The sequence below is a fragment of the Heloderma suspectum genome, chromosome 9 (assembly GCF_057233095.1).
Source record: "Heloderma suspectum isolate Gila_16-S chromosome 9, 16-S_ref, whole genome shotgun sequence".
NCBI classification, from domain to species: Eukaryota; Metazoa; Chordata; class Lepidosauria; order Squamata; family Helodermatidae; genus Heloderma; species Heloderma suspectum.
In genome coordinates this window covers 52,078,866-52,097,032 of record NC_139466.1, presented here as the reverse complement: position 1 = coordinate 52,097,032, position 18,167 = coordinate 52,078,866, and positions in this window count along the sequence as shown.

Genomic DNA, 18,167 nt, shown 5'->3' with positions numbered 1-18,167 from the left:
TAACCCTAACCCTAACCCTAACCCTAACCCTAACCCTAACCCTAACCCTAACCCTAACCCTAACCCTAACCCTAACCCTAACCCTAACCCTAACCCTAACCCTAACCCTAACCCTAACCCTAACCCTAACCCTAACCCTAACCCTAACCCTAACCCTAACCCTAACCCTAACCCTAACCCTAACCCTAACCCTAACCCTAACCCTAACCCTAACCCTAACCCTAACCCTAACCCTAACCCTAACCCTAACCCTAACCCTAACCCTAACCCTAACCCTAACCCTAACCCTAACCCTAACCCTAACCCTAACCCTAACCCTAACCCTAACCCTAACCCTAACCCTAACCCTAACCCTAACCCTAACCCTAACCCTAACCCTAACCCTAACCCTAACCCTAACCCTAACCCTAACCCTAACCCTAACCCTAACCCTAACCCTAACCCTAACCCTAACCCTAACCCTAACCCTAACCCTAACCCTAACCCTAACCCTAACCCTAACCCTAACCCTAACCCTAACCCTAACCCTAACCCTAACCCTAACCCTAACCCTAACCCTAACCCTAACCCTAACCCTAACCCTAACCCTAACCCTAACCCTAACCCTAACCCTAACCCTAACCCTAACCCTAACCCTAACCCTAACCCTAACCCTAACCCTAACCCTAACCCTAACCCTAACCCTAACCCTAACCCTAACCCTAACCCTAACCCTAACCCTAACCCTAACCCTAACCCTAACCCTAACCCTAACCCTAACCCTAACCCTAACCCTAACCCTAACCCTAACCCTAACCCTAACCCTAACCCTAACCCTAACCCTAACCCTAACCCTAACCCTAACCCTAACCCTAACCCTAACCCTAACCCTAACCCTAACCCTAACCCTAACCCTAACCCTAACCCTAACCCTAACCCTAACCCTAACCCTAACCCTAACCCTAACCCTAACCCTAACCCTAACCCTAACCCTAACCCTAACCCTAACCCTAACCCTAACCCTAACCCTAACCCTAACCCTAACCCTAACCCTAACCCTAACCCTAACCCTAACCCTAACCCTAACCCTAACCCTAACCCTAACCCTAACCCTAACCCTAACCCTAACCCTAACCCTAACCCTAACCCTAACCCTAACCCTAACCCTAACCCTAACCCTAACCCTAACCCTAACCCTAACCCTAACCCTAACCCTAACCCTAACCCTAACCCTAACCCTAACCCTAACCCTAACCCTAACCCTAACCCTAACCCTAACCCTAACCCTAACCCTAACCCTAACCCTAACCCTAACCCTAACCCTAACCCTAACCCTAACCCTAACCCTAACCCTAACCCTAACCCTAACCCTAACCCTAACCCTAACCCTAACCCTAACCCTAACCCTAACCCTAACCCTAACCCTAACCCTAACCCTAACCCTAACCCTAACCCTAACCCTAACCCTAACCCTAACCCTAACCCTAACCCTAACCCTAACCCTAACCCTAACCCTAACCCTAACCCTAACCCTAACCCTAACCCTAACCCTAACCCTAACCCTAACCCTAACCCTAACCCTAACCCTAACCCTAACCCTAACCCTAACCCTAACCCTAACCCTAACCCTAACCCTAACCCTAACCCTAACCCTAACCCTAACCCTAACCCTAACCCTAACCCTAACCCTAACCCTAACCCTAACCCTAACCCTAACCCTAACCCTAACCCTAACCCTAACCCTAACCCTAACCCTAACCCTAACCCTAACCCTAACCCTAACCCTAACCCTAACCCTAACCCTAACCCTAACCCTAACCCTAACCCTAACCCTAACCCTAACCCTAACCCTAACCCTAACCCTAACCCTAACCCTAACCCTAACCCTAACCCTAACCCTAACCCTAACCCTAACCCTAACCCTAACCCTAACCCTAACCCTAACCCTAACCCTAACCCTAACCCTAACCCTAACCCTAACCCTAACCCTAACCCTAACCCTAACCCTAACCCTAACCCTAACCCTAACCCTAACCCTAACCCTAACCCTAACCCTAACCCTAACCCTAACCCTAACCCTAACCCTAACCCTAACCCTAACCCTAACCCTAACCCTAACCCTAACCCTAACCCTAACCCTAACCCTAACCCTAACCCTAACCCTAACCCTAACCCTAACCCTAACCCTAACCCTAACCCTAACCCTAACCCTAACCCTAACCCTAACCCTAACCCTAACCCTAACCCTAACCCTAACCCTAACCCTAACCCTAACCCTAACCCTAACCCTAACCCTAACCCTAACCCTAACCCTAACCCTAACCCTAACCCTAACCCTAACCCTAACCCTAACCCTAACCCTAACCCTAACCCTAACCCTAACCCTAACCCTAACCCTAACCCTAACCCTAACCCTAACCCTAACCCTAACCCTAACCCTAACCCTAACCCTAACCCTAACCCTAACCCTAACCCTAACCCTAACCCTAACCCTAACCCTAACCCTAACCCTAACCCTAACCCTAACCCTAACCCTAACCCTAACCCTAACCCTAACCCTAACCCTAACCCTAACCCTAACCCTAACCCTAACCCTAACCCTAACCCTAACCCTAACCCTAACCCTAACCCTAACCCTAACCCTAACCCTAACCCTAACCCTAACCCTAACCCTAACCCTAACCCTAACCCTAACCCTAACCCTAACCCTAACCCTAACCCTAACCCTAACCCTAACCCTAACCCTAACCCTAACCCTAACCCTAACCCTAACCCTAACCCTAACCCTAACCCTAACCCTAACCCTAACCCTAACCCTAACCCTAACCCTAACCCTAACCCTAACCCTAACCCTAACCCTAACCCTAACCCTAACCCTAACCCTAACCCTAACCCTAACCCTAACCCTAACCCTAACCCTAACCCTAACCCTAACCCTAACCCTAACCCTAACCCTAACCCTAACCCTAACCCTAACCCTAACCCTAACCCTAACCCTAACCCTAACCCTAACCCTAACCCTAACCCTAACCCTAACCCTAACCCTAACCCTAACCCTAACCCTAACCCTAACCCTAACCCTAACCCTAACCCTAACCCTAACCCTAACCCTAACCCTAACCCTAACCCTAACCCTAACCCTAACCCTAACCCTAACCCTAACCCTAACCCTAACCCTAACCCTAACCCTAACCCTAACCCTAACCCTAACCCTAACCCTAACCCTAACCCTAACCCTAACCCTAACCCTAACCCTAACCCTAACCCTAACCCTAACCCTAACCCTAACCCTAACCCTAACCCTAACCCTAACCCTAACCCTAACCCTAACCCTAACCCTAACCCTAACCCTAACCCTAACCCTAACCCTAACCCTAACCCTAACCCTAACCCTAACCCTAACCCTAACCCTAACCCTAACCCTAACCCTAACCCTAACCCTAACCCTAACCCTAACCCTAACCCTAACCCTAACCCTAACCCTAACCCTAACCCTAACCCTAACCCTAACCCTAACCCTAACCCTAACCCTAACCCTAACCCTAACCCTAACCCTAACCCTAACCCTAACCCTAACCCTAACCCTAACCCTAACCCTAACCCTAACCCTAACCCTAACCCTAACCCTAACCCTAACCCTAACCCTAACCCTAACCCTAACCCTAACCCTAACCCTAACCCTAACCCTAACCCTAACCCTAACCCTAACCCTAACCCTAACCCTAACCCTAACCCTAACCCTAACCCTAACCCTAACCCTAACCCTAACCCTAACCCTAACCCTAACCCTAACCCTAACCCTAACCCTAACCCTAACCCTAACCCTAACCCTAACCCTAACCCTAACCCTAACCCTAACCCTAACCCTAACCCTAACCCTAACCCTAACCCTAACCCTAACCCTAACCCTAACCCTAACCCTAACCCTAACCCTAACCCTAACCCTAACCCTAACCCTAACCCTAACCCTAACCCTAACCCTAACCCTAACCCTAACCCTAACCCTAACCCTAACCCTAACCCTAACCCTAACCCTAACCCTAACCCTAACCCTAACCCTAACCCTAACCCTAACCCTAACCCTAACCCTAACCCTAACCCTAACCCTAACCCTAACCCTAACCCTAACCCTAACCCTAACCCTAACCCTAACCCTAACCCTAACCCTAACCCTAACCCTAACCCTAACCCTAACCCTAACCCTAACCCTAACCCTAACCCTAACCCTAACCCTAACCCTAACCCTAACCCTAACCCTAACCCTAACCCTAACCCTAACCCTAACCCTAACCCTAACCCTAACCCTAACCCTAACCCTAACCCTAACCCTAACCCTAACCCTAACCCTAACCCTAACCCTAACCCTAACCCTAACCCTAACCCTAACCCTAACCCTAACCCTAACCCTAACCCTAACCCTAACCCTAACCCTAACCCTAACCCTAACCCTAACCCTAACCCTAACCCTAACCCTAACCCTAACCCTAACCCTAACCCTAACCCTAACCCTAACCCTAACCCTAACCCTAACCCTAACCCTAACCCTAACCCTAACCCTAACCCTAACCCTAACCCTAACCCTAACCCTAACCCTAACCCTAACCCTAACCCTAACCCTAACCCTAACCCTAACCCTAACCCTAACCCTAACCCTAACCCTAACCCTAACCCTAACCCTAACCCTAACCCTAACCCTAACCCTAACCCTAACCCTAACCCTAACCCTAACCCTAACCCTAACCCTAACCCTAACCCTAACCCTAACCCTAACCCTAACCCTAACCCTAACCCTAACCCTAACCCTAACCCTAACCCTAACCCTAACCCTAACCCTAACCCTAACCCTAACCCTAACCCTAACCCTAACCCTAACCCTAACCCTAACCCTAACCCTAACCCTAACCCTAACCCTAACCCTAACCCTAACCCTAACCCTAACCCTAACCCTAACCCTAACCCTAACCCTAACCCTAACCCTAACCCTAACCCTAACCCTAACCCTAACCCTAACCCTAACCCTAACCCTAACCCTAACCCTAACCCTAACCCTAACCCTAACCCTAACCCTAACCCTAACCCTAACCCTAACCCTAACCCTAACCCTAACCCTAACCCTAACCCTAACCCTAACCCTAACCCTAACCCTAACCCTAACCCTAACCCTAACCCTAACCCTAACCCTAACCCTAACCCTAACCCTAACCCTAACCCTAACCCTAACCCTAACCCTAACCCTAACCCTAACCCTAACCCTAACCCTAACCCTAACCCTAACCCTAACCCTAACCCTAACCCTAACCCTAACCCTAACCCTAACCCTAACCCTAACCCTAACCCTAACCCTAACCCTAACCCTAACCCTAACCCTAACCCTAACCCTAACCCTAACCCTAACCCTAACCCTAACCCTAACCCTAACCCTAACCCTAACCCTAACCCTAACCCTAACCCTAACCCTAACCCTAACCCTAACCCTAACCCTAACCCTAACCCTAACCCTAACCCTAACCCTAACCCTAACCCTAACCCTAACCCTAACCCTAACCCTAACCCTAACCCTAACCCTAACCCTAACCCTAACCCTAACCCTAACCCTAACCCTAACCCTAACCCTAACCCTAACCCTAACCCTAACCCTAACCCTAACCCTAACCCTAACCCTAACCCTAACCCTAACCCTAACCCTAACCCTAACCCTAACCCTAACCCTAACCCTAACCCTAACCCTAACCCTAACCCTAACCCTAACCCTAACCCTAACCCTAACCCTAACCCTAACCCTAACCCTAACCCTAACCCTAACCCTAACCCTAACCCTAACCCTAACCCTAACCCTAACCCTAACCCTAACCCTAACCCTAACCCTAACCCTAACCCTAACCCTAACCCTAACCCTAACCCTAACCCTAACCCTAACCCTAACCCTAACCCTAACCCTAACCCTAACCCTAACCCTAACCCTAACCCTAACCCTAACCCTAACCCTAACCCTAACCCTAACCCTAACCCTAACCCTAACCCTAACCCTAACCCTAACCCTAACCCTAACCCTAACCCTAACCCTAACCCTAACCCTAACCCTAACCCTAACCCTAACCCTAACCCTAACCCTAACCCTAACCCTAACCCTAACCCTAACCCTAACCCTAACCCTAACCCTAACCCTAACCCTAACCCTAACCCTAACCCTAACCCTAACCCTAACCCTAACCCTAACCCTAACCCTAACCCTAACCCTAACCCTAACCCTAACCCTAACCCTAACCCTAACCCTAACCCTAACCCTAACCCTAACCCTAACCCTAACCCTAACCCTAACCCTAACCCTAACCCTAACCCTAACCCTAACCCTAACCCTAACCCTAACCCTAACCCTAACCCTAACCCTAACCCTAACCCTAACCCTAACCCTAACCCTAACCCTAACCCTAACCCTAACCCTAACCCTAACCCTAACCCTAACCCTAACCCTAACCCTAACCCTAACCCTAACCCTAACCCTAACCCTAACCCTAACCCTAACCCTAACCCTAACCCTAACCCTAACCCTAACCCTAACCCTAACCCTAACCCTAACCCTAACCCTAACCCTAACCCTAACCCTAACCCTAACCCTAACCCTAACCCTAACCCTAACCCTAACCCTAACCCTAACCCTAACCCTAACCCTAACCCTAACCCTAACCCTAACCCTAACCCTAACCCTAACCCTAACCCTAACCCTAACCCTAACCCTAACCCTAACCCTAACCCTAACCCTAACCCTAACCCTAACCCTAACCCTAACCCTAACCCTAACCCTAACCCTAACCCTAACCCTAACCCTAACCCTAACCCTAACCCTAACCCTAACCCTAACCCTAACCCTAACCCTAACCCTAACCCTAACCCTAACCCTAACCCTAACCCTAACCCTAACCCTAACCCTAACCCTAACCCTAACCCTAACCCTAACCCTAACCCTAACCCTAACCCTAACCCTAACCCTAACCCTAACCCTAACCCTAACCCTAACCCTAACCCTAACCCTAACCCTAACCCTAACCCTAACCCTAACCCTAACCCTAACCCTAACCCTAACCCTAACCCTAACCCTAACCCTAACCCTAACCCTAACCCTAACCCTAACCCTAACCCTAACCCTAACCCTAACCCTAACCCTAACCCTAACCCTAACCCTAACCCTAACCCTAACCCTAACCCTAACCCTAACCCTAACCCTAACCCTAGTACCTAGTACCTAGTACCTAGTACCTAGTACCCTAGTACCCTAGTACCCTAGTACCCTAGTACCCTAACCCTAACCCTAACCCTAACCCTAACCCTAACCCTAACCCTAACCCTAACCCTAACCCTAACCCTAACCCTAACCCTAACCCTAACCCTAACCCTAACCCTAACCCTAACCCTAACCCTAACCCTAACCCTAACCCTAACCCTAACCCTAACCCTAACCCTAACCCTAACCCTAACCCTAACCCTAACCCTAACCCTAACCCTAACCCTAACCCTAACCCTAACCCTAACCCTAACCCTAACCCTAACCCTAACCCTAACCCTAACCCTAACCCTAACCCTAACCCTAACCCTAACCCTAACCCTAACCCTAACCCTAACCCTAACCCTAACCCTAACCCTAACCCTAACCCTAACCCTAACCCTAACCCTAACCCTAACCCTAACCCTAACCCTAACCCTAACCCTAACCCTAACCCTAACCCTAACCCTAACCCTAACCCTAACCCTAACCCTAACCCTAACCCTAACCCTAACCCTAACCCTAACCCTAACCCTAACCCTAACCCTAACCCTAACCCTAACCCTAACCCTAACCCTAACCCTAACCCTAACCCTAACCCTAACCCTAACCCTAACCCTAACCCTAACCCTAACCCTAACCCTAACCCTAACCCTAACCCTAACCCTAACCCTAACCCTAACCCTAACCCTAACCCTAACCCTAACCCTAACCCTAACCCTAACCCTAACCCTAACCCTAACCCTAACCCTAACCCTAACCCTAACCCTAACCCTAACCCTAACCCTAACCCTAACCCTAACCCTAACCCTAACCCTAACCCTAACCCTAACCCTAACCCTAACCCTAACCCTAACCCTAACCCTAACCCTAACCCTAACCCTAACCCTAACCCTAACCCTAACCCTAACCCTAACCCTAACCCTAACCCTAACCCTAACCCTAACCCTAACCCTAACCCTAACCCTAACCCTAACCCTAACCCTAACCCTAACCCTAACCCTAACCCTAACCCTAACCCTAACCCTAACCCTAACCCTAACCCTAACCCTAACCCTAACCCTAACCCTAACCCTAACCCTAACCCTAACCCTAACCCTAACCCTAACCCTAACCCTAACCCTAACCCTAACCCTAACCCTAACCCTAACCCTAACCCTAACCCTAACCCTAACCCTAACCCTAACCCTAACCCTAACCCTAACCCTAACCCTAACCCTAACCCTAACCCTAACCCTAACCCTAACCCTAACCCTAACCCTAACCCTAACCCTAACCCTAACCCTAACCCTAACCCTAACCCTAACCCTAACCCTAACCCTAACCCTAACCCTAACCCTAACCCTAACCCTAACCCTAACCCTAACCCTAACCCTAACCCTAACCCTAACCCTAACCCTAACCCTAACCCTAACCCTAACCCTAACCCTAACCCTAACCCTAACCCTAACCCTAACCCTAACCCTAACCCTAACCCTAACCCTAACCCTAACCCTAACCCTAACCCTAACCCTAACCCTAACCCTAACCCTAACCCTAACCCTAACCCTAACCCTAACCCTAACCCTAACCCTAACCCTAACCCTAACCCTAACCCTAACCCTAACCCTAACCCTAACCCTAACCCTAACCCTAACCCTAACCCTAACCCTAACCCTAACCCTAACCCTAACCCTAACCCTAACCCTAACCCTAACCCTAACCCTAACCCTAACCCTAACCCTAACCCTAACCCTAACCCTAACCCTAACCCTAACCCTAACCCTAACCCTAACCCTAACCCTAACCCTAACCCTAACCCTAACCCTAACCCTAACCCTAACCCTAACCCTAACCCTAACCCTAACCCTAACCCTAACCCTAACCCTAACCCTAACCCTAACCCTAACCCTAACCCTAACCCTAACCCTAACCCTAACCCTAACCCTAACCCTAACCCTAACCCTAACCCTAACCCTAACCCTAACCCTAACCCTAACCCTAACCCTAACCCTAACCCTAACCCTAACCCTAACCCTAACCCTAACCCTAACCCTAACCCTAACCCTAACCCTAACCCTAACCCTAACCCTAACCCTAACCCTAACCCTAACCCTAACCCTAACCCTAACCCTAACCCTAACCCTAACCCTAACCCTAACCCTAACCCTAACCCTAACCCTAACCCTAACCCTAACCCTAACCCTAACCCTAACCCTAACCCTAACCCTAACCCTAACCCTAACCCTAACCCTAACCCTAACCCTAACCCTAACCCTAACCCTAACCCTAACCCTAACCCTAACCCTAACCCTAACCCTAACCCTAACCCTAACCCTAACCCTAACCCTAACCCTAACCCTAACCCTAACCCTAACCCTAACCCTAACCCTAACCCTAACCCTAACCCTAACCCTAACCCTAACCCTAACCCTAACCCTAACCCTAACCCTAACCCTAACCCTAACCCTAACCCTAACCCTAACCCTAACCCTAACCCTAACCCTAACCCTAACCCTAACCCTAACCCTAACCCTAACCCTAACCCTAACCCTAACCCTAACCCTAACCCTAACCCTAACCCTAACCCTAACCCTAACCCTAACCCTAACCCTAACCCTAACCCTAACCCTAACCCTAACCCTAACCCTAACCCTAACCCTAACCCTAACCCTAACCCTAACCCTAACCCTAACCCTAACCCTAACCCTAACCCTAACCCTAACCCTAACCCTAACCCTAACCCTAACCCTAACCCTAACCCTAACCCTAACCCTAACCCTAACCCTAACCCTAACCCTAACCCTAACCCTAACCCTAACCCTAACCCTAACCCTAACCCTAACCCTAACCCTAACCCTAACCCTAACCCTAACCCTAACCCTAACCCTAACCCTAACCCTAACCCTAACCCTAACCCTAACCCTAACCCTAACCCTAACCCTAACCCTAACCCTAACCCTAACCCTAACCCTAACCCTAACCCTAACCCTAACCCTAACCCTAACCCTAACCCTAACCCTAACCCTAACCCTAACCCTAACCCTAACCCTAACCCTAACCCTAACCCTAACCCTAACCCTAACCCTAACCCTAACCCTAACCCTAACCCTAACCCTAACCCTAACCCTAACCCTAACCCTAACCCTAACCCTAACCCTAACCCTAACCCTAACCCTAACCCTAACCCTAACCCTAACCCTAACCCTAACCCTAACCCTAACCCTAACCCTAACCCTAACCCTAACCCTAACCCTAACCCTAACCCTAACCCTAACCCTAACCCTAACCCTAACCCTAACCCTAACCCTAACCCTAACCCTAACCCTAACCCTAACCCTAACCCTAACCCTAACCCTAACCCTAACCCTAACCCTAACCCTAACCCTAACCCTAACCCTAACCCTAACCCTAACCCTAACCCTAACCCTAACCCTAACCCTAACCCTAACCCTAACCCTAACCCTAACCCTAACCCTAACCCTAACCCTAACCCTAACCCTAACCCTAACCCTAACCCTAACCCTAACCCTAACCCTAACCCTAACCCTAACCCTAACCCTAACCCTAACCCTAACCCTAACCCTAACCCTAACCCTAACCCTAACCCTAACCCTAACCCTAACCCTAACCCTAACCCTAACCCTAACCCTAACCCTAACCCTAACCCTAACCCTAACCCTAACCCTAACCCTAACCCTAACCCTAACCCTAACCCTAACCCTAACCCTAACCCTAACCCTAACCCTAACCCTAACCCTAACCCTAACCCTAACCCTAACCCTAACCCTAACCCTAACCCTAACCCTAACCCTAACCCTAACCCTAACCCTAACCCTAACCCTAACCCTAACCCTAACCCTAACCCTAACCCTAACCCTAACCCTAACCCTAACCCTAACCCTAACCCTAACCCTAACCCTAACCCTAACCCTAACCCTAACCCTAACCCTAACCCTAACCCTAACCCTAACCCTAACCCTAACCCTAACCCTAACCCTAACCCTAACCCTAACCCTAACCCTAACCCTAACCCTAACCCTAACCCTAACCCTAACCCTAACCCTAACCCTAACCCTAACCCTAACCCTAACCCTAACCCTAACCCTAACCCTAACCCTAACCCTAACCCTAACCCTAACCCTAACCCTAACCCTAACCCTAACCCTAACCCTAACCCTAACCCTAACCCTAACCCTAACCCTAACCCTAACCCTAACCCTAACCCTAACCCTAACCCTAACCCTAACCCTAACCCTAACCCTAACCCTAACCCTAACCCTAACCCTAACCCTAACCCTAACCCTAACCCTAACCCTAACCCTAACCCTAACCCTAACCCTAACCCTAACCCTAACCCTAACCCTAACCCTAACCCTAACCCTAACCCTAACCCTAACCCTAACCCTAACCCTAACCCTAACCCTAACCCTAACCCTAACCCTAACCCTAACCCTAACCCTAACCCTAACCCTAACCCTAACCCTAACCCTAACCCTAACCCTAACCCTAACCCTAACCCTAACCCTAACCCTAACCCTAACCCTAACCCTAACCCTAACCCTAACCCTAACCCTAACCCTAACCCTAACCCTAACCCTAACCCTAACCCTAACCCTAACCCTAACCCTAACCCTAACCCTAACCCTAACCCTAACCCTAACCCTAACCCTAACCCTAACCCTAACCCTAACCCTAACCCTAACCCTAACCCTAACCCTAACCCTAACCCTAACCCTAACCCTAACCCTAACCCTAACCCTAACCCTAACCCTAACCCTAACCCTAACCCTAACCCTAACCCTAACCCTAACCCTAACCCTAACCCTAACCCTAACCCTAACCCTAACCCTAACCCTAACCCTAACCCTAACCCTAACCCTAACCCTAACCCTAACCCTAACCCTAACCCTAACCCTAACCCTAACCCTAACCCTAACCCTAACCCTAACCCTAACCCTAACCCTAACCCTAACCCTAACCCTAACCCTAACCCTAACCCTAACCCTAACCCTAACCCTAACCCTAACCCTAACCCTAACCCTAACCCTAACCCTAACCCTAACCCTAACCCTAACCCTAACCCTAACCCTAACCCTAACCCTAACCCTAACCCTAACCCTAACCCTAACCCTAACCCTAACCCTAACCCTAACCCTAACCCTAACCCTAACCCTAACCCTAACCCTAACCCTAACCCTAACCCTAACCCTAACCCTAACCCTAACCCTAACCCTAACCCTAACCCTAACCCTAACCCTAACCCTAACCCTAACCCTAACCCTAACCCTAACCCTAACCCTAACCCTAACCCTAACCCTAACCCTAACCCTAACCCTAACCCTAACCCTAACCCTAACCCTAACCCTAACCCTAACCCTAACCCTAACCCTAACCCTAACCCTAACCCTAACCCTAACCCTAACCCTAACCCTAACCCTAACCCTAACCCTAACCCTAACCCTAACCCTAACCCTAACCCTAACCCTAACCCTAACCCTAACCCTAACCCTAACCCTAACCCTAACCCTAACCCTAACCCTAACCCTAACCCTAACCCTAACCCTAACCCTAACCCTAACCCTAACCCTAACCCTAACCCTAACCCTAACCCTAACCCTAACCCTAACCCTAACCCTAACCCTAACCCTAACCCTAACCCTAACCCTAACCCTAACCCTAACCCTAACCCTAACCCTAACCCTAACCCTAACCCTAACCCTAACCCTAACCCTAACCCTAACCCTAACCCTAACCCTAACCCTAACCCTAACCCTAACCCTAACCCTAACCCTAACCCTAACCCTAACCCTAACCCTAACCCTAACCCTAACCCTAACCCTAACCCTAACCCTAACCCTAACCCTAACCCTAACCCTAACCCTAACCCTAACCCTAACCCTAACCCTAACCCTAACCCTAACCCTAACCCTAACCCTAACCCTAACCCTAACCCTAACCCTAACCCTAACCCTAACCCTAACCCTAACCCTAACCCTAACCCTAACCCTAACCCTAACCCTAACCCTAACCCTAACCCTAACCCTAACCCTAACCCTAACCCTAACCCTAACCCTAACCCTAACCCTAACCCTAACCCTAACCCTAACCCTAACCCTAACCCTAACCCTAACCCTAACCCTAACCCTAACCCTAACCCTAACCCTAACCCTAACCCTAACCCTAACCCTAACCCTAACCCTAACCCTAACCCTAACCCTAACCCTAACCCTAACCCTAACCCTAACCCTAACCCTAACCCTAACCCTAACCCTAACCCTAACCCTAACCCTAACCCTAACCCTAACCCTAACCCTAACCCTAACCCTAACCCTAACCCTAACCCTAACCCTAACCCTAACCCTAACCCTAACCCTAACCCTAACCCTAACCCTAACCCTAACCCTAACCCTAACCCTAACCCTAACCCTAACCCTAACCCTAACCCTAACCCTAACCCTAACCCTAACCCTAACCCTAACCCTAACCCTAACCCTAACCCTAACCCTAACCCTAACCCTAACCCTAACCCTAACCCTAACCCTAACCCTAACCCTAACCCTAACCCTAACCCTAACCCTAACCCTAACCCTAACCCTAACCCTAACCCTAACCCTAACCCTAACCCTAACCCTAACCCTAACCCTAACCCTAACCCTAACCCTAACCCTAACCCTAACCCTAACCCTAACCCTAACCCTAACCCTAACCCTAACCCTAACCCTAACCCTAACCCTAACCCTAACCCTAACCCTAACCCTAACCCTAACCCTAACCCTAACCCTAACCCTAACCCTAACCCTAACCCTAACCCTAACCCTAACCCTAACCCTAACCCTAACCCTAACCCTAACCCTAACCCTAACCCTAACCCTAACCCTAACCCTAACCCTAACCCTAACCCTAACCCTAACCCTAACCCTAACCCTAACCCTAACCCTAACCCTAACCCTAACCCTAACCCTAACCCTAACCCTAACCCTAACCCTAACCCTAACCCTAACCCTAACCCTAACCCTAACCCTAACCCTAACCCTAACCCTAACCCTAACCCTAACCCTAACCCTAACCCTAACCCTAACCCTAACCCTAACCCTAACCCTAACCCTAACCCTAACCCTAACCCTAACCCTAACCCTAACCCTAACCCTAACCCTAACCCTAACCCTAACCCTAACCCTAACCCTAACCCTAACCCTAACCCTAACCCTAACCCTAACCCTAACCCTAACCCTAACCCTAACCCTAACCCTAACCCTAACCCTAACCCTAACCCTAACCCTAACCCTAACCCTAACCCTAACCCTAACCCTAACCCTAACCCTAACCCTAACCCTAACCCTAACCCTAACCCTAACCCTAACCCTAACCCTAACCCTAACCCTAACCCTAACCCTAACCCTAACCCTAACCCTAACCCTAACCCTAACCCTAACCCTAACCCTAACCCTAACCCTAACCCTAACCCTAACCCTAACCCTAACCCTAACCCTAACCCTAACCCTAACCCTAACCCTAACCCTAACCCTAACCCTAACCCTAACCCTAACCCTAACCCTAACCCTAACCCTAACCCTAACCCTAACCCTAACCCTAACCCTAACCCTAACCCTAACCCTAACCCTAACCCTAACCCTAACCCTAACCCTAACCCTAACCCTAACCCTAACCCTAACCCTAACCCTAACCCTAACCCTAACCCTAACCCTAACCCTAACCCTAACCCTAACCCTAACCCTAACCCTAACCCTAACCCTAACCCTAACCCTAACCCTAACCCTAACCCTAACCCTAACCCTAACCCTAACCCTAACCCTAACCCTAACCCTAACCCTAACCCTAACCCTAACCCTAACCCTAACCCTAACCCTAACCCTAACCCTAACCCTAACCCTAACCCTAACCCTAACCCTAACCCTAACCCTAACCCTAACCCTAACCCTAACCCTAACCCTAACCCTAACCCTAACCCTAACCCTAACCCTAACCCTAACCCTAACCCTAACCCTAACCCTAACCCTAACCCTAACCCTAACCCTAACCCTAACCCTAACCCTAACCCTAACCCTAACCCTAACCCTAACCCTAACCCTAACCCTAACCCTAACCCTAACCCTAACCCTAACCCTAACCCTAACCCTAACCCTAACCCTAACCCTAACCCTAACCCTAACCCTAACCCTAACCCTAACCCTAACCCTAACCCTAACCCTAACCCTAACCCTAACCCTAACCCTAACCCTAACCCTAACCCTAACCCTAACCCTAACCCTAACCCTAACCCTAACCCTAACCCTAACCCTAACCCTAACCCTAACCCTAACCCTAACCCTAACCCTAACCCTAACCCTAACCCTAACCCTAACCCTAACCCTAACCCTAACCCTAACCCTAACCCTAACCCTAACCCTAACCCTAACCCTAACCCTAACCCTAACCCTAACCCTAACCCTAACCCTAACCCTAACCCTAACCCTAACCCTAACCCTAACCCTAACCCTAACCCTAACCCTAACCCTAACCCTAACCCTAACCCTAACCCTAACCCTAACCCTAACCCTAACCCTAACCCTAACCCTAACCCTAACCCTAACCCTAACCCTAACCCTAACCCTAACCCTAACCCTAACCCTAACCCTAACCCTAACCCTAACCCTAACCCTAACCCTAACCCTAACCCTAACCCTAACCCTAACCCTAACCCTAACCCTAACCCTAACCCTAACCCTAACCCTAACCCTAACCCTAACCCTAACCCTAACCCTAACCCTAACCCTAACCCTAACCCTAACCCTAACCCTAACCCTAACCCTAACCCTAACCCTAACCCTAACCCTAACCCTAACCCTAACCCTAACCCTAACCCTAACCCTAACCCTAACCCTAACCCTAACCCTAACCCTAACCCTAACCCTAACCCTAACCCTAACCCTAACCCTAACCCTAACCCTAACCCTAACCCTAACCCTAACCCTAACCCTAACCCTAACCCTAACCCTAACCCTAACCCTAACCCTAACCCTAACCCTAACCCTAACCCTAACCCTAACCCTAACCCTAACCCTAACCCTAACCCTAACCCTAACCCTAACCCTAACCCTAACCCTAACCCTAACCCTAACCCTAACCCTAACCCTAACCCTAACCCTAACCCTAACCCTAACCCTAACCCTAACCCTAACCCTAACCCTAACCCTAACCCTAACCCTAACCCTAACCCTAACCCTAACCCTAACCCTAACCCTAACCCTAACCCTAACCCTAACCCTAACCCTAACCCTAACCCTAACCCTAACCCTAACCCTAACCCTAACCCTAACCCTAACCCTAACCCTAACCCTAACCCTAACCCTAACCCTAACCCTAACCCTAACCCTAACCCTAACCCTAACCCTAACCCTAACCCTAACCCTAACCCTAACCCTAACCCTAACCCTAACCCTAACCCTAACCCTAACCCTAACCCTAACCCTAACCCTAACCCTAACCCTAACCCTAACCCTAACCCTAACCCTAACCCTAACCCTAACCCTAACCCTAACCCTAACCCTAACCCTAACCCTAACCCTAACCCTAACCCTAACCCTAACCCTAACCCTAACCCTAACCCTAACCCTAACCCTAACCCTAACCCTAACCCTAACCCTAACCCTAACCCTAACCCTAACCCTAACCCTAACCCTAACCCTAACCCTAACCCTAACCCTAACCCTAACCCTAACCCTAACCCTAACCCTAACCCTAACCCTAACCCTAACCCTAACCCTAACCCTAACCCTAACCCTAACCCTAACCCTAACCCTAACCCTAACCCTAACCCTAACCCTAACCCTAACCCTAACCCTAACCCTAACCCTAACCCTAACCCTAACCCTAACCCTAACCCTAACCCTAACCCTAACCCTAACCCTAACCCTAACCCTAACCCTAACCCTAACCCTAACCCTAACCCTAACCCTAACCCTAACCCTAACCCTAACCCTAACCCTAACCCTAACCCTAACCCTAACCCTAACCCTAACCCTAACCCTAACCCTAACCCTAACCCTAACCCTAACCCTAACCCTAACCCTAACCCTAACCCTAACCCTAACCCTAACCCTAACCCTAACCCTAACCCTAACCCTAACCCTAACCCTAACCCTAACCCTAACCCTAACCCTAACCCTAACCCTAACCCTAACCCTAACCCTAACCCTAACCCTAACCCTAACCCTAACCCTAACCCTAACCCTAACCCTAACCCTAACCCTAACCCTAACCCTAACCCTAACCCTAACCCTAACCCTAACCCTAACCCTAACCCTAACCCTAACCCTAACCCTAACCCTAACCCTAACCCTAACCCTAACCCTAACCCTAACCCTAACCCTAACCCTAACCCTAACCCTAACCCTAACCCTAACCCTAACCCTAACCCTAACCCTAACCCTAACCCTAACCCTAACCCTAACCCTAACCCTAACCCTAACCCTAACCCTAACCCTAACCCTAACCCTAACCCTAACCCTAACCCTAACCCTAACCCTAACCCTAACCCTAACCCTAACCCTAACCCTAACCCTAACCCTAACCCTAACCCTAACCCTAACCCTAACCCTAACCCTAACCCTAACCCTAACCCTAACCCTAACCCTAACCCTAACCCTAACCCTAACCCTAACCCTAACCCTAACCCTAACCCTAACCCTAACCCTAACCCTAACCCTAACCCTAACCCTAACCCTAACCCTAACCCTAACCCTAACCCTAACCCTAACCCTAACCCTAACCCTAACCCTAACCCTAACCCTAACCCTAACCCTAACCCTAACCCTAACCCTAACCCTAACCCTAACCCTAACCCTAACCCTAACCCTAACCCTAACCCTAACCCTAACCCTAACCCTAACCCTAACCCTAACCCTAACCCTAACCCTAACCCTAACCCTAACCCTAACCCTAACCCTAA